This window comes from Sarcophilus harrisii, chromosome 4 (assembly GCF_902635505.1).
Source record: "Sarcophilus harrisii chromosome 4, mSarHar1.11, whole genome shotgun sequence".
In the NCBI taxonomy this organism is placed as follows: Eukaryota; Metazoa; Chordata; class Mammalia; order Dasyuromorphia; family Dasyuridae; genus Sarcophilus; species Sarcophilus harrisii.
In genome coordinates, this window is record NC_045429.1 from 300,249,208 (window position 1) to 300,267,942 (window position 18,735).

General features: G+C 36.4%; 1 protein-coding gene across 3 annotated transcripts in view; it reads left to right on the forward strand.

The window, feature by feature from the left end:
* The window catches only part of SEPTIN9 (septin 9), a 277,162-nt gene that overhangs the window by 162,890 nt on the left and 95,537 nt on the right, over positions 1-18,735 (forward strand). Inside the window, exon 1 of one of the 3 annotated variants that reach the window (XM_031965558.1) lies at positions 4,925-4,980. The exons of the other annotated variants lie outside the window; for them this stretch is intronic. The gene's annotated coding sequence lies outside the window, so the exon portion shown is untranslated. Of the gene's footprint in view, positions 1-4,924; positions 4,981-18,735 lie in introns of those variants that run through there. 3 annotated transcript variants of the gene reach the window in all.

Below are 18,735 nucleotides of genomic sequence, written 5' to 3' on the forward strand. Positions count from 1 at the left end.
GATCAAGGTGGTGGTTGCTGAAATTTGCTGATTCATTTTTTAGCCATATCTGACTCTTCATGACTCCATTTGCATTTTCTTGGGAAAGATATTGAAATGATTTGCCATTTTCTTCTCCAGCTCATTTTGTAGGTGAGACAAATTAGGTTAAAGTGAATTGCTGAAGTTCATATTTGAATGAATGTTTGATATCTGATTTGAACTCAGGAAGATGAGTATTCCTAATTCTAGGCCTGACACTCTATCCATGGAACCACTTAGCTTGCCTCAGGGTGGCTGTTGGCACTTTCCTAAAATAAGGTAATAATTGAAGTTTTGCTGGTTGTGGATTGACTCTTCCTTTCACTTGAATACTTAGAGGCCATTGTAAATTAAGTAAATGGGCTTAATTTCAATATTGTTGTATCTCTGGAAACAGAGAAGCCTGAGGAGAAGGGGAGAGTACATGAGCAATGGCTAAAACAATTACAGTAGTATCATCAAAGATCATTGGTCATGGATCACCCTAAGAGACATCATCATCATCATCATCATCATAACAATAAAGTTTGAAATATGGCAAAATGTGATATAGAAACATGATGTGAGCAAATGCATTTGGAAAAATGGTTCTGATAGACATGCTCAATGCAGAGTTACTACAGATCTTCAATGTGAAAAAGCAGTATCTTGAAGTGAAATAAAAGGAGGTGTGTCTATATTGATAAAATACATTGTGAAAGGCTCAAATCTTATATTGTTTTATTTTATTGTAGTTACAGAGCACTTGTTTTCATTTTTACTTTAATATAGCTTGTGTTTTTTTTTTATTTGTTTGTTTGTTTAGGGATTGTACTGTGGGTAAGAATATTGGACTTGAGTTGGGAAGACCTTAGTACAAATCTATCACAGACACTTAGTAACTTTTTTACCCTGGAAAAGTCACTTAACTTGTCTGTACCTCACTTACTTCATATATAAAATGGGAACAATAATAGCACCTATTTCACAGATTTGTTGTGAGGATCAAATAAGATGATACAGTTCTTAAGCACTATACAAGTAATTAGTCAAATTTTTTTTTTTTTTTACCATAAACAAGAATTTATTCCTCCTCCTCCAGTTGAACAAAAAGAAAAATAAAACTTCTTGTAACAAATACATATTCAAGAAAAATAACTTAGCATATTGGCCATGTCCAAAAATTTATGTCTCTATATTTTGTGTCTATCATCTTTCTGTTAGGAGGTATGTCTCCTGGAATCATGATAGGACAGTGCATTGATCAGAATGCTTGAGTCTTTTAAAATTGATTATCTTTATATTGTTGTTATTGTACAGATTTTTCTTCTGGCTCTCCTTATTTCATTCTGAATCACTTCATCCAAGTCTTCCCAAGTTTCTCTAAAACTGCCCCCTTTAGCTTCTCTTATAATGTTGTACCACTCCATTATATTCCAATGTCATTACTTGTTTAGCTATTCCCTAATTGATAGTAGTCCTTAGTTTCCAGCCCTTTGTCTCTACAAAAATAATGGTTCTACATAATTTGGTAGTTGGTGCTTTTCTTTTTTTATTTGATCTATTTGAGGCATAGGTTTAATGGGGGGGGGGCATAGTGACAAAATGCTTTTCTGAATGGCTGGTGTAATTAACACTTCTACTAACAGCACATTAACATGCCTGTTTTTTCATAACCCCTCAGATATTTCCTTTTCCTTTTTTTTTTTTTTTTTGATTTTTTAGTCATTTTTGCCAATTTGATGGGTTTGAAACCTTATAGTTGTTTTAAGTTGTTCTCTAATTAGTAATATTTTGCATAATTTTCATAAAATATAATGATAGCTAGGTTTGAGAATTAATTGTTCATAATCCTTGGATAATAAGATCTGGAAAGTGGTTCTTATTCTTATAAATTTGAATCATTCCTTCATTTTTCCTTTTTCCTTTTGGTTTCCTTTGTTTTTTTGCCCAAATTTTCATTTATTTTTTAATCTTTGTTGCCAGGAAAGGCTTGCTCAGTTGGGAAGAGATGAATGGAATATTGGAAATGAATGTAATATAAAAGTGATCAATAAAAAAATTCTTTTCTATATTGAGGTAAAATTTTCTTCTTTCCATTTGTTAATTTTAGCTCTGGCCTAATAATTTTTCTTCTGTGTCCTTCACCTCTTTTCAGTTTTTGATTTGTAATTTTAAGTCACAGTAAAAGGTTAGGAGAAGTGACAATAATTAATAATAATAATATACTGTCAGCATATAGTGTTATAAAGTTTGTAAAACATTTTACAAATATTACCTCATTTTGTCCTCACAACTCTGAGAGGTAGATGCTATTATTGTCCCCATTTTACAAATGAGGAAACTGAGAAATAAACAAAGTCCAGGGTCACATAGCTAGTAAGTATCTGAAGATAGATTTAACCTTATCCCTTCCCGATCCCAAGTCTAACTCTGTTTACTGAGTTACCTGGTTGTCAATCAGTCAATATACATTTATTGAGTGACTACTGTGAATCAGATGCTGGAGTATAAATAAGAAAAAAGATACTCTTCTCTCCAGGAGTTTATAGTCTAATGGGGGAAGACAGCTCACGCAAAAAGACTTTAAAAAGGGGAATGGTGAAGAAGTGTAGGTATGGGAGAAATGGCACAAGGATGTTGGAGTCTTTTTAAGAGAGTACAGCTGGTGAGAAGTGAAAGAGTTGTCTTGTCTAGGTGCTCTTTACATAAAAGCTTTAGGAGTTCTTTGCTCTGCCCTATAGTCAGAGTGATAGAAAGTAGTATAGAAGCATGAGTACCAAAAGTGATGTGATATCATAGAATGCTGAATTGTCTAGTGAAGAGGTTTTCTGGAAGCATGATGATGGTGGAGTCCAATCCAAGAAGTTCAGCAGGTGGGAAATGAACTGCTTCTAATCTATGTTTCCAGACTTTATTATGAAGTACTTTCCTTCATGCATACATATTTGAGTGGCTTACTTGCTATATCTCCTGTATAATATCCCATTTCCCATCTCTTTTTTTTTTGTACACAGACTGGAAAAAGTTCCCTATTCACCTGTGGCCTAGAATCCCTAATTTTATTCAAAGTTTAGATCTTTCCTAATAACCCCATCTGCTTCATCTACCCTGAAATTCCCTGGCATTTACCTTGTAGTAGATATTTTGCATCTATGAGGGCAAAGGCAGTTTTTATGTTTGTTTCTATTCTGGTTGCCTAGAACAGAGAAGGTGCTTAATGACTGACTTTTTATAAACTGTACAATAATGTCAGCATGCCAATAAAACAGCTGGAAGAAAAGTAAAAAAAAAAATTAGTTGGTGACTTTAATGCCAAGCCAGTTTTATTGTAATTTCCTATTTCATTCATTGGAATGTTTTGACTTTGTGCAGGGAATAACTTTTCTTACCTAAGCTCGGATGACCATGGCTATTCCAAGCATGGGAAGATAGATCTGAGCTGGGAAGGATAAGGGCCGGGGCTGGGTTTTCAAATTTAGCAATTTCAGCCCAAACACCAAGAGAGGGCATTGTGTGAATAAGCTGTGATTAATGATTTCCATCTCTCTCCACTGCATAGGGATTTAACTACACTATTGGATTAATACCCTGGGGAAACATTTCCTTAGAGCCAGCTGACACATTTGGCCTCTATAATTTGTTTTTGAATAGAAATAAGCCTAAGATAGAGAGAGAGTGAAAAGGGAAAAAAGGAAAGGGTAGTAAGGGGCAATAGGAAAAGGAAAGGGGGAAGGGAGAAACTCCAAAAGTGTACATAGAAAGCAGTTGCCAACTATGAGATAATCTGGAAAGATAGAAAACTGCTTTCAAACTGCTCTCAGGCAAGAGATCAAACTAGGAAATAGAGAGTGATTTTTCTGGAATGGAATTATAAAAGACTTTGGAGAGATAGGCTTGAGAACCTATCCTTTTCTACTCCTAAGGGAACAAAATGGATCTAACTATTAAATGGGGAGAATTTGAGGACAAGTAGGGTGGATGTCAATGTTCCAGTATAGTTTGTAAACATATGCATGGTCATAAAATTCCCCCAAGGTCAACTCCCTAACCTTGCTAATCCACAAAGGAAGAGAATCCGTTCCTCTGCTTACCATGAGTGGTGTATGTAGACTAGCGTTTTTGGTATAAAGAACAGATGTACTCTTAGGAGAAAAAAACAAGTTTTCCACTAGTGCCAGTCTTTTCTCATGCTCACCAATCTTTATCTTTAAAAACCTTTGGCAATATAGCATTACACCAGAGGCACTAAGAATCCTGTCTCTGATTTGACTAAGATGGACAATTTAGGTTAGCATTTCATTTCATTCTTCTTCTACTTTTTGAGAAGCCAACACCAGAGAGGAAAACTTTATGTTCTGCCTTAAAATATCCCTTGGTGATTGTGCCAAGGATAGCTTGTAGGGTAGAATGGATCAATTTGTGAATGCCTGTTTCAGAATTAAAAATATTATGTTTTTATGCATTGGAAGCAGACCAGAATGTGTCCTCAGCAACTTGCTTCTGAAAGAGGGGATTTCTGTACATCTCAAAGATTCTAGAGCTAGTTCTCACACACCAAGAAGTGGAAGTGAAGCCAAGCTTGTATTGAAACTCTTAGCAATTTCCTCCCAGTTATGAAAGCTCTGACCAGCACAATTTGATTCAGATGCAGAATTAATATATAATTTAATACTTGACCTCAATAAGCTTAATTTCTAGTTGAGAGATCAAAACTGGTACACATGAAGCAATTAGGTGAGCATTAATTACAGCTGTAGGAAATCAGAATAGTGAGAACATTGTGAACTGAAGTAAATGAGGAAGGCTCCGTGGAGGAAGTAGGATAGGAATTTGACCTATTATAATAATAGCAACTCACATGTCAATATGTAAAAGCACTTTAAGATTTGCAAAGTGTCTTCCGTATATATATATATATTCTCATTTGATTAAAGGATTTAGGTACTCAGAAGAAGATCATTCTAAGTAGAAGAGAAGGTAAAGTACAGAATTTATAAAAGAAGGAGTTGGGAGGGAATGTGGGCACAATAAGGAGGGGGGGTGTATTTGGGTGAGAGAGGGAGAGGGAGATATGGCCAAAACACTTTGGATTTGATGCAGTGATCAATAAGATACTATTGTGTTTCATTTTCTTTTGTTTTCTTTTTTAAATGAAACCTACAAGTGACAATGAAAGTAATGTTTTCAGATTAGCCCAGCAGTGGTGTCTGGAAGAATTTGGGAAATTTTGAATGCATGAACAAATGATGAATGAATAAGTAATTATTAAACACCTTCAATGTTCAAAGCAATGCTCTAAGTGCTGAGAGTATAAGTTGAAAAAATAGTTTACATTTACATAGTCCTTTACATATCTAATTTCATTTAATCCTCACAACTACTCTGTAAAGTAGATGCTCTTATTATCCCCATTGCATATATGAGATAACTGAGGCTGAAATAGGTAGTGTCTGAGGCATGATTCTAATTCAGTTCTTTCTGGCTCAAAGTCCAATACTGTCCACTGTATTAGCTGGTTCTGTCTTGTTTGAAAGGCAAGAAGTAGTCCCTGTTCTCAAGGAACTCATTCTCATAAGGGAAAAACCACTTATGGGAATTCTCAGTTGTAGTACAGAGAACATGACCCAGTAGTCTTTAGGACACAGTGGCAAAGCAAATAGTAGTTTTTGTTCTTTAGTGTCATTTCCATCAACAAAGAAGTGTTCCTGATGTTGGACCATTAGAATATGCCAAGGATTTTGGTGGTGAGAATGTTCTTTTCTAGGTTTTCCATACTTGTGGTTTGAGGAAGTTGGAGGTGTAGCATTTAAAGAGACATGTACCACCAGGGTTACTTTCCTAGATGATATAGTAGGGCTACATTGGGAGCAGAGTTGGTGGTCTGGGGCTCTTGAGTTTACTTGTCTTATGGTAGCAGTTGATTGGCAGTTGGTGTTGGTGGTAGAAAAGATGATAGGGTCGTATTTCCAAGAAGGTTTGCAAACTATGCCAGATTAAAGTGGGGAATTTGAAGGCCATAATAACAAAGGTAGATATAAGTGACTAAGGATCTGGGACAGGCTGAGAGTGGAGAGGAAGGAACAAAGTGAGAGACCTGCTTAGGCACCAGATTGCTTATACTAATTTCTGATAGGAAAGATTCCTCCTTGCCCCATTCTTGGTATCTTCCTATAAGGAGCTAGGAAAGAAATGGAGAATTGATAGGAATATTAATGACTATCTCATTTAACTTTTACTTGAATAAAAATCCCTTCTATATTATACCAAGTAGTGGTTATCTAATCTTTATGATTTTGTTTTGAATCATGTGATTTTTATAGGCATAATTTCATGGACCAACCCAGAATTCCTTTACTTTGCTCAGTTATATAAGTAGCATTGGTGACATAGTTTATCTGACTCCTTTTCTTTTTTTTTCTTATTAATTTTTTAAAGGTTTTTATTTTCAAAACATGCATGGCTAATTTTTCAACATTGGTCCTTGCATAGCCTTGTGTTTCAGATTTTCTCCTCCTCCTCTACCTCCTCCCCTAGATGGCAAGCAATCCAATATATGTTATACATGTTAAAATATGTCAAATCCAATTTGTGTGAACATTTTTATACAATTCTCTTGCTGCACAAGAAAAATCAGATCAAAAGGGAAAGGAAATGAGCAAGAAAATGAAATGCAAGCAAACAACAAAAAAAAAAGAGTGAGAATGTTATGTTGTGGTCCACATTTAGTTCCCACAGTTCTCTCCCTGGGTGTAGATGGCTCTCTTCATCACAAGATCATTGGAACTGGCATCAATTATCTCATTGTTGGAAAGCTGACTCCCTTTCTTTTTAAAAAACAAAGAAATCAAAGTTTATTCTGTATTTGTGTTAAGAATGAAGTTTGGCCAATCTGGTGAATTGAATTTGTTGAGTAATATGGGTTTTTGAGGGATAGAACATCATTGATTCTAGATGGGTCTGGGTTCAAATCTTGACCTCATTTATTAGAACCAATATGTGATTTTATCAAGTGGAACATTATGAAGTGTTTGTAAGGGACCCAAGGATCTCACACTTTAATGTAAAAGTATAGTGATTATATAGGTTAGTGATAGCTGCAGACAAGTTAAGTCTAGCTTATGTTAGAGAGGGTATATGGTATGTAATGGATTTTGTAGTGAATGGAGATCAGAGTTGGGACTATAACCTAAGTCTTCTTACTCCCCAGTTCTAGCTGCTTAGGACTTGTCACCAGTGATATCTGGGGGAAGTCCTTGTCTGGTTATGGTTCATATTAGGATGAAATGGTTCATGAGCTGGATATATCTCTTTCTTTTCAAACTTTTTGTAATATTTTCCATGGAGTGCTTCTCTATACTTTACATACTGTTCTTTGCAATATAACTGTACAAATCTATATTAGATGGTAAGCTTCTTGAGGGTAGAGTCCATGTCCTCTCTTTCTTTCCCTAGACTTAGCACAATGCTTTAAATGTAATGGATGTTTCATAAATGTTGGGTGAATTGGATTGAATTGACTGATGAACAAATGAAGCGTTTGTTAAGCCCTTAACATGTGCATTACAGAACTAAGTGTTGGGGATGCAAAGAGAAAAGTAAGACAGTTTCTGCTCACATTCTAAGGGGGGGAAGAGGGGAGAACACTTATGTAAGGTTTCAGTTGCAAGTCAGATGGAAACTTCCCGTCATCCTTAAAATATAGCAGCAAAGTAGATGGTAATGCCTTTTTGTTAATGTCATTTCTACTGGAGGAAAAAATCACTTTCTGATTTTGAGCTATTTGACAGTATGATTGAGTTGATGTCAAGAGTTGATGGCAAGACTTTTCTTTCCATGTTTTCAATAATTGTAGTGGTAGCACCTACTTGAGCAGTTGCCAGGCCCTGTCTCTTCAGAGGTTGCTTCTTAGGCTGATGAATTGTGTTCTACCATGTTCTAATTAAGAATTTTCATTATGTGAGAGCTTACCCCCAGATATCAGTGGGGTATATGTGTAGTGTTCAAACGGGAACTTATCTTGTTTGCATATTCCCAGGGAGGTCCAAAAGAAGAACTTATAAATCTATCTATTATCTGAGCCCCTGGGTACTCTATTCCACATGGTTCATCATCCTGAAGATTTGCCAGTAGAGGTGTTGGAGGGTCTGGGATCAATATTCCACTATGCTTATTATAGCAACAATAATTATAGTGATAATTAATAATGACACTAAACATTTATGTGGTGTTTTAAAGTGTGCAAAGCATTTTTACTTTGAGCATTAAGTGGCTTACTCATGGTACATAGATAGTAAATAACTAACGCTAGATTTGAACTCAAATCTTCCAAACTCCATTTCCAGTATTGGATTCATTGTGCCATTGAGCTGTTTCTAACAAATGAACCTAATACCCATATGTTTAATCAGTTCTTCTTTGCCAAAGAAAATCTGGGTTTTTATGTTTGTTTTGGAGTGCTTTCCTCCTATATAATTGGATTTATGCATAGATTTTTATTATATTTTAAAAACACATTTATTTCTTCTCTCTGTGTTCTCTGAAGTGCTCATAGCACTTAATAATTGGGAGGTAGAAAGGCAGTTTCCAAAAGACCTAACAATTAATCCAGTGAGTTCAGAGTGTGGAAGGCAGCATGAGTTAACACTGATGACAGATTATAATAAACACCTCATAATCAGAATGTTTGCTGCCAGCTGGCATCCTCTGCCCTTTCCTGGTTGAATGGTCTGCTGACACTGATGCAGTGCAATTTGATTTGTTGTTTCACCCTTAGGTAAGTTACTTCACTCTATGCCTCAGTTTTCTCATCAGTAAAGTGGGAAGAAAACATGAACTTGTATCACAGCAATGGTGCCAAGGAATCACTTGAGGATTTGGCAGTAAGGATAGGGAAGTCAGTTGTGTAGACTACAGCCAGTGGCTCTGGAACTAATTAGTTATATGATTATGTGCTATTTCCCCTTTGTGCAACTGAGGTAATATAGCATTTTGGAAAAATCATTGGATTTGGATTTAATCTCAATCTTACAAACCTCTTCATCTAAGAATCTCTAATATAGGAAAATAGGATCATGACTTCTGTGGTCCTTTAAATTCATGTTGTCTATGATTTTCATGAAGATAAATAGAGTATGCCTTGATACTAATGGAATATCCCATGCAATAATCTGGATGATGTATAAAACCTCCCTGTCTTCTCAAGGACAATCAAATCAAAACCTCATTCAAAGGGGAAATGATAGGAATCTATATTTTAACTTTCTGGGAACTGTCAATGACAGGTATTAATGTGAAAACATATAGGGGAAAGATAGCATCTTCTTTTCTTGTATCATGCTTCTTGGAGATTTACTCCTTTCAATTAAAAAAAATCATTAAGTTTAGGGAGGTAGATTTTTAAAGAGGTCAAGAATAAAGTGGCTTAGAGGTTCCCAAGATGAAGTAAATACAGCTGAGTGGGAGAAATTAGGAGATGGTTGGTCTGGGTATTCTTACATGGAAAATCTGGGAGATGATCCCTATTCTTTCCCCTCCCTCTTTCTAATCAGAGAGTATTGATGAAATGTGAGTTACAGAGCTGTTGTGATTTAGCAAAATGATGAAACTCCTGGATGCCAGAAGTCCAAATTATAGCAGGGATGTGTAAAGAGTAGAGCAATTGAGAGTAGCAACTAACCATACTTATGCCTTAGAATTTAATAGAATCAGAATTTTTGAGTGAGGGATTTGAATCAGGAAAGAGCTTTCCCAGCTCTTTCAGTTTATGTATGTGCAAATGAGGCTCAGAGAATTGAAATGATTTACTTTGGTTACACATTTGGAGATATCATTTTTGAACTCAGGTTCTCTCATGCATTCCATAAAAGAGATGACTATGCTTCTAAACTTGGGTCATGAGTTGAAGAAAACTTTTTATAATTTTTTCTCTTGGTGGAGAAGGGAAGAACAATGTGTGCTTCCCCTCCCTCTCCCCCCGCCCCCCAATTCTTAAATGGGAAACATTTTCTAACTAAAAACAACAGCAAAAATAATCAAAACACAACTGTGGACTCATACATTTGGATCACTTTTCACCAATGCACATATAGAAACCTAGCTAGAAAGCACCTGAGAAGGGAACTCTCTCCCTGTTCCTTCCCTCCCCCCACCCCAATGTCTAGGACTACTCCATGAAATCAAGGACTACTTGATTTCAGACCTGAATATTTGTGGTCTTTTTAGGGAAATGCATATAACATTCATCACTAGTTTCTCTTTTGAGCTTTTTTCCTGGATAAAAACCACTTCTCTGCTACTCTTTGGCCACTAAAGCAGCATTAAGTTCTTTTAGGAAAGCAGTGAAACAGTCACCATCAGCAGCTTTCCAATTCTTCTCCCTTGGCCCAGTGCTGAAGCATTTTGGCCATTTGAGTTTGACAAGTATTCCCTTAAGCATACAGATTACAAAACTCCTCAGATCTGCTTTCAGTGGTTTGAGGAGCTTCCTCATCTTCAGCTATAAGATGTCACTAAAGAGCAATGTGGACAAGCCCAACCAGCTCTTCCCATAGAGGGATTTGGCTTTCTTCAGTGACCACACAATTGTCCTCTATCCAAAATATCTCTCTGATGAGTTTAGAGGGCTTGTTCTTAGTTCTCACTAAAGAATAATACAGATGAGCCCAGCCAGCTCTTCACACAGTAGGATTCTACTTTTTCCAGTAAGCTCACAGGAGCTACTGAGCCTCCTCCAGTGAGCTCTCTCCAGTGAGCAGTTATAGGCAAGACCTGCCCGGCTTCTGTCAGTTCTCTTGCCTGATTCAGCCTGAAGCTGCTGCTGTGCTTTTCTAATGGTCATGTCATCTATTTCTTTCTCTCTCTTTCTTTTTTCAAATAACAAAAATATATATTTTCTCTCTTTCTCAACTTTCCTTTTCCCCTTTAAGGGAAAAGAAAAAAGAAAGATCTTTGTAATAAATGTGCACAGGCAATTGGCCATATCCAAAAATATATGTCTCATTGAACACTTTGTTGAACACCTTTTTGTTAGGAGATTAGTTAGCATCTTTCATTATGTCTCTTCCAGAATCATAGCTGTACATTGCATTCTTCAAAGTTGTAATGCATTTCAAAGTTGTTTATCTTTATAGTTTTATTATTGTGCAAACTGTTTTTCCAGTTCAACTCATTTCACTCTATCAATTCATATAACTCTTTCCAGGTTTTTCTGAGACCATTTCTTTGATCATTTCTTATGATTCGGTGTTATTTCAGTTCACTCTTAAACCATGATTTATTCATCCAATTCAGGAATGATACTTAGTATCTTGTTTCTTGTCATGACAAGACATGTCAAGACAGGACAAAAGTCCTTTTCCTTTTTTCTTTTTCTCTTTGTGGTATACAGTGGTGGTATTACTGAGTTAAATGATATGCACAATTTGTTGACTTTTTGGACATGGTTTGGAAATGCTTTCTAGAGCAATTCATAGCTTTGCTTTTCCCCTATTTATTTTATTTATATACTTCCCCCCTATTTATTTTATTAAATAATATAATATATAACAATTTAAATTTATTTTTTAAATTTTTTTTTATAACCAATATTATGTGTGTGAAGTGAGACCTCTTAGTTACTTTGATTTTCTTTTTTTTTTTTCTAATCATTAGTGGTCTCTAGAATTTTTTCATGTAGCTATTGATAACCTGGGTTTCTTTCTTAGAAAATTGCCCATTCAGTAATTTGGTTCTTTTTTTTGTTTGTTTGTTTTTGTTTTGTTTTGTTTTAGAAAAGAGATTTCTATAAGAGAAATTTGTTGACCATTTACCAGTTTTCTTTCTAATTTTAGTTATATTTATTTTATTTGTGTAAAAACTTGTGATCCTTGTTTGGTCTTCTGCTACTCAAAGATCTGACCAAGTTAATTTCTTACATGCTCCTCTAATTTCATTTTTCATATCTAGGAAGAGTTTTTTCCTTTAGTATTTCAGTTTGTCATTGGAGCTATACTCTCACTGATATGTAGAATTCCCACAAGGATTCACATTAGAATCCATTAATACTTTCTTCTCCTGTGAGTCTCTTGTCCATGTCATGCCATACATCTTACATAGGGAAATTACCCAACCTGTTGGACTAGGTTTTCTAATGGATCTTTTAAGACTTTTAAAATAGTGTAACATTTGAATTCTCCATCTATTATTTCTAACTCTTGCCATATAACCATTATACCTACTTTTCCAATCATGCATGTTTGACATACATTATAGGAACACGTGTACTATGCTATTTTTTTTTTCTTACAACTCACCATTGGAAACATGCTAGTTTACACTTATTAACATATAAGTTGCCAGAAAGTTGGCATTTGGGACATCCATAATTTTAATTCTTTGGAGACCGTATTGTTCAATTTTTTTGTAGCCAGGTAGCATCAACAAAAGAATGTTCCATTTCTTAAAAGTAGATGGTATGGAAGTTATATTTCTAAAGTTAAGCCAGAGAACAAAGGCGGAACTAAAGATGTGAAAAGAATCCCCAAACTGGGTTGTAAGGCATTTTTGGATATTTAGAAGTAGCCAGTAATTAGAAATGAATCATAAAATGAGTGATTTTGAATTGGAAGAGAACTTAGACCATTTTTTCCAGTATCTTCAGTTTATAGATAAGGAAACTGTCATGTAATATATATTGGCGACTTGCTCAAGATAACACAGGCACAGCTAGGATTTGAATTCATTACCTCATATCAAATCTAGTAATCTTTCCATTGTACATTGCTGTTGTATACACTGCAAGAGTTACTATGGTTCAGGGAGGTGAAGGGGCTTCTGGAAGGAAGCCAGTATGATATAAAGGAAAGAAAGCTGAATTTGGAATCAGAGGACTTTGATTTACTCCCTGGCTCAAAGCTATTTACCACCAATATAATCTTGGGCAAGTCACATAACCTTAGTTTACTTATGGGTAATGATGGAATCAGCTAGGTATCTCTATGAGATAGAGGGTTGATCTTGGAGTCAGGATGACATAAGTTCAAATCCATCCTTGGACACTAGTTGGGTAAACCTGGGTAAGTTGCCTAACTTAAATCTTTCTTAACCCACTGGAAAAGGGAATGTCAAACCACTCCAATGTTTTTGCCCACAAATCTCGTTCTCGGGGTCAGGAAAAGTTGAACACAGCTGAACAAGACCCAACAATCTCTAATGGTTCCCTCTTGCTATAAAAATCTAAATCAGCTGTCCTGACTACATCAGCTAAGCATGTTTGGGGGTCCCTGAGCTATAGGAAGTGATGTTGACTTGCAGTACTATTAATAAATGCATTGGAAAGAATGGTGGCTTGAAGCACCAGGCAACACTGGCTACATTAGCCCTGGGCCAACCCTGAGTTATCATAAACTGAGTGACATGCCTTTTTATTTTTCTTTGAGGCAGTTGGGGTTAAATAACTTGCCCAGGGTCATACAACTAGTTAAGTATCTGAGACTGGATTTGAACTCGGGTCCTCCTGACTCCAGGATTGGTGTTACCTCTATCCACTGTGACATCTAGCTGCTCCCAGATGACTTTCTTTCTTTTTTTTTATTATTATAGCTTTTTATTTACAAGATATATACAAAGGTAATTTTTCAGCATTGATAGTTGCAAATCCTTTTGTTCCAACTTTTTCCCTTCTTCCCCCCACCCCTTCCCCCAGATGGCAGTTTGACCAATACATGTTAAATATGTTAAAGTGTAAGTTAAAATACAATATATGTATACATGTCCAAACAGTTATTTTGCTGTACAAAAAGAGCCGGACTCTGAAATAGTATACAATTAGCCTGTGAAGGAAATCAAAAATGCAGGCGGACAAAAATAGGATTGGGGATTCTATGTAGTGGTTCATAATCATCTCTTAGTTCTTTCCCTGGGTGTAGCTGGTTCAGTTCATTACTGCTCTATTGGAACTGATTTGGTTCCAGATGACATTCTTTCAAGAAGGACAGTCACTATTGTGGAAATCCATCAGAGCTGGATTTTTTGGTTGCTTTTTCTTTCTCTTCTGAACATTATCCACTGTGCTCCTCAGATTCCTCTACAACAAATATCACAACTTTGAAAGTGTTCCATAAAGCACAAATTGATCCCAAGGAAGGTTTTTATTTATTTATTTTTATCATGGGATATATTAATGACCAAACCTTACCTTTATATTATGTTTTATATTTTTCAAAGACCTTTAGCACCAGTGACCTCATTCTGTCTTTATAGCAACTCTGAGAATTAAGCAAGGTTAAGAAATAACAACCATTTCTGTATCATAAGTTGGAAAACTTATGGCTTGTGAGAAAGTGCCTGGGCCAGAACTGGAACCCAGGTGTTTTAATCCAGGGCGGGCACTTTCCCATTATGCCGTGAATCTATTGCCTATTATGCTAGGCCAAGATCTTGAACTCTCCAGATCCTGGCTATATTTTGGCCATTTTCAAAGCTTTGTAGGATAGCTCAGTGAAGCTTTTTATTGAAATTTAGAAAGTCTAGTGACCCTTTATAGAACTGACTTTCCATCCTTCTCTCCATGTATTTTTTGGATAGTGGCAGGAGCTAGATGGAGTGTTATAAACTCCACCCCCAGCATTCTTATTTGATCATATAGTTGCATAATAGTTTAAGAGTTGTTAGGTCAAACCTATGGGAGTGGGTAGAGAAGGAGGGGATTGGAGGAGACCAGAGTAGGGACCCCACAGTCATGTTTACACAAACTTTGGCTGAACTCACTTCCTCTCAGTAGTCCTAGTAAATTAGAGCTGGGGAAACTATCTCAAACAGGCCTTACAAGATCTCCCTATCCCTTATGGTGCAGTACTACTCTTAATCCAGCTCTTCATTGAACATGCTTTTCCTTTTTTATAGACCTTTCAATCTTCAGCATTAATCAGGGACCACTAGCAAGACAGAATTCCCCCAGAAGGCAATGGGGTGCCCACACAGTTTGGGAATAGTAAGCAGCTGTTTGTACTGAACTTCAGTTTCTTTATCTGTCAAATGGAGACTTAGATAATGTCTCCTAGTTCTAAAACTCAATTTGTCTTGACTATATTCTTTTCTTTGTTAGTGTTCAAAAACATTTACTCATCCAACTTTATGATTATGGTTATAAGGTTAAAGGCCCACTTGAGCTATTAAGAATCACTAGTTCTTATTATCCCTTGTCCAATGAAAGGTGACAAGGCAGATGAGGAAGCTAAGAACTAGCAAGAAACTTCCGTAATCCTTAACTGGCACCAAGATCAAACACAAATTCCTATATTTGACATTTAAAGCCCATTCACAATCTGGCTTCAACCTATCTTTCCAAATTACTTTCAAATTACTCTGCTTCACACTGACATATTTCCTTTTTCCTGTGCAAGAGGTTTCATCTCCTGCCTCTAGTGCCTTCTTATGGGCATTCTTGGAAGCCATTCCCTCCTCTTGGAATACTTTGGTTCCTTAACAACTCTACTGGGAAGACCTTTCTCCATTTTTATGCTTTCTCCACCAAAACATTTCCTTCCCTCCTTTTAATTTCCCTTCAGGATCAGGATTCCCCCCTTCCTACCTCCTTGCTATTCTCCTTCCTAATTTTCCCTATTCCCCTCACATCCCCTCCCATTCCCAATTTTGACATAATGTATTTCTACACCGGACTATGTGTATTTAAGCCTCCCTTGCCCATTTCTGGTAAAAGTGAAGTTCATCTGATATCCACCCCTGCTTTCTCTTCCTCCATTTTCATGTGTTCTTCTATCACACTAATTCTGAGAAATAGCAAATCCCTCCCCCCGCCCCTTCTTCCTCTTTTCTTTCCTAGTATTTTCACTCTATCTTTTTTAAACTTCTCTCTTTTTTAAAGATCATCAAAACATAATAAAGCAAAAGCTCAGTCCCTCTGTTCAGTCTTGTTTAATTGCCTGTATGATTCTTCTGTTAGAATGTAAGCACCTTATTATCCTTTAGTCCCATCCAAATGTCCAATGTTTTTGTATATGAGCCTCTGATGTGCCCTCTGGATCCTGTCTCCTGAAGGGGTTGTAGTTGTCCATTCTCCTTGCTGGGACTTTCTCTGTCAAGTACTTCCAGCCTATTTATCTGCACTCATGCTATCTTTGGCAAAATCATACTTCCAATATCTGCAGGCTTCTGGTTATCTTTTTGTTTAGTTTGATGAAGAAGCTTATTCTTGAGTATTTTGCTCACTGTATGACCTGGTGCTCTTTTCAGATCATTGTTGGAATATAGGTGGAAAAAATGAGCTTCACTACATTTTTCATGCAATTATCTTAACTGAAAAGGCAGCCTTCCTTCTCCCTCGTTTCTCTCTGCCTCTGTCTCTCTACTTCTTTCTCTCTCTGTCTCTTTCTGGATCTCTGTCACGCTCTCTCAATGCTTTTCTCTGTGTCCCACTGTCTCTGTCTCTCTCTTTCTCCCTGTGTCTCTCTGTACATATTTATTTTTTGTATAGACTTATCTTTAAATATGTTATTTCTTCCCAGCTTCTTGAGTTTAGAAACTATTTTATTTTTGTTTCTTTATTCTCAATATCTTGCTCAATGCCTTGCACATAGTAGGTAATTAATAAACATTTTGTTGAAATGAATGAAAAAGTGAATGAACAGCTTTTTTGTTGTTCAGTCATTTTCAGTCATGGATGATTTTTCATGACCCTTTTTGGGGTTTTCTTGGAAAGTACTGGAGTGGTTTACCATTTCCTTCTGCAGCTCATTTTATAGATGAGGAAATGGAGGCAAATTAGGTTAAATGACTTACATGTATATAATAAATGTCTGATGCCAGAGTTGAAGATGAATCTTTCTGATTTCAGGCCTGGCACTCTATTTACTGTGCCACCTACTTACTCAAATTCAAACAACAAGTAAGAATTTAATTTTGAACCCAGGTCTCCAATTCTAAATCCATTGGTTTTTTTTGGAGAAGTAACCCAATAAATATGATGAGACTAGGAAATCCTGTTTCATTATTCCAACCTGGAATCAAGCATTATTTCTGGAAGGTGATTAAGTTTCTACTTGTGGACCTCATCCTTTCTATATCATTCTCTCCTTTTTGAGGATGAGAGCTGGTGTTATGTGCCAGAATTATATTTTGTAAAGGATATAATTCTTCAGGGTGAATTAGTTAATTACTTTTTTCCCCTTAGGTGTGTTTGCCATCTAAAATCCAGGAATTCTCTTCATTCACACAATTCAAAGAGACCTCACAGTGTACTTCAACCAATATCAGTGGTGTCCAGTTGTAGTCTGGGAGGCAAATGGAAAAATAGTGTCCATTAACAACAGTCTTTACAGAGGCAATATGTAATGTGGTTTTCATTGTTATTATTCTCAGAGAAAGAGTTATAGGGGTAGTGGTAGGGAAAAATAGGAGAGGTGGTCACAAAGGGAACAGAGTGGAAAACAGCCTCCATGGAAAGATGCAAGATGAAGGCTGTATAGAGCCCAGTAGCTTAATTCTTTCCAGAAAGCTAGCTTTGGAAGATCCAATTTGGATCAAGTAGCAGCAACAGTAGCAGGAATAGGTGGAATTGTAAAAGCCATTTAGCTATAATTTTCACTCATTTATCCCCATTCTGCCCTCAGGAATAACACAGTATAAATCCCCTGCAGTGATATGACATATAAAGTCATGATGAAGACTATAACACCTGAAGCACATTTGATATAGTTGCTATAGGAACAGAGTAGTTGAGGAATTATAATTGTTTATAGCAAGTATGAAATTCAAGCATCTGTAGTAAAATGACACTTCGTTGTAGAGATTTTATAACCAGTAATTGTAACCTGACATACATATGTGACTGACTTATACTTAGCTGTTCAGTGACTGATAACATTATGTAGCTTTTAGACACAATTTTGGTTTTAGTTTTTCTATTTCCAGCATCTAGCACAGTTCTGTGCAGAGAGTAGGCACTTAATTGAAGGCTGTTTAATTGAATTGTTGAAAACTAATTTTTACTAATTACAAGGAGAGTAGCCATTCTAAAATAATGCCTTCCCTATCATTTTGAGAATGGATTAAAATTCATAGGCTAGATTTTACATCCTTGAAGGAGGAGCTTTATCCCAAAGGAGTCGTTTGGATGAAGTTGGACATCTGAAACCAGAATGTCCTATAACAGCTGACCAGATGAAGAGACAGAAGAATAAATATTCCCACCTCCACCAAAAGAAAAAAGAGGAAAGGTCAAAGCAGCTTTATTATCAGGGACCATAAACCTGCCTTCTCCATCAGAGCGTCTGCTGGGAATACACACCCACCCACTCAGTATTTTTCTCAGTATTTTGTTTGAATTTTTCCTCCCTCTGACCCAGGCAAGAAGGCTCATCTTTTATTTTTCATCTTTTTTATTTTTTTTCTCTTTTACCTCCAGTTCCCATGGTATGGTACTAATTAAGTTCTTCCATTCCATGAGGCCCCAGGGCAGTAGAGAGAGAAAAAGATGAATCCTGCTGTGTGGGGCCTCTGCCTGATAGAGTTCCCAGCATGGGGTCCCTCATGTTTGTGCTTTAAAGTCAGGTATTTTGTATGATTAAGATGAAAGCAGATCCATTGATGAAACTATGAAAAGTGACTGGCAGCAGAACAGCTACATTTTGGAAAAGGAAATGGAGAATTATGGTTGGGGTGTGTGTGTGTGTGTGTGTGTGTGTGTGTGTGTGTGTATGTGTGTGTGTGTGTGTAAAACAGCCTTGACATCACAGC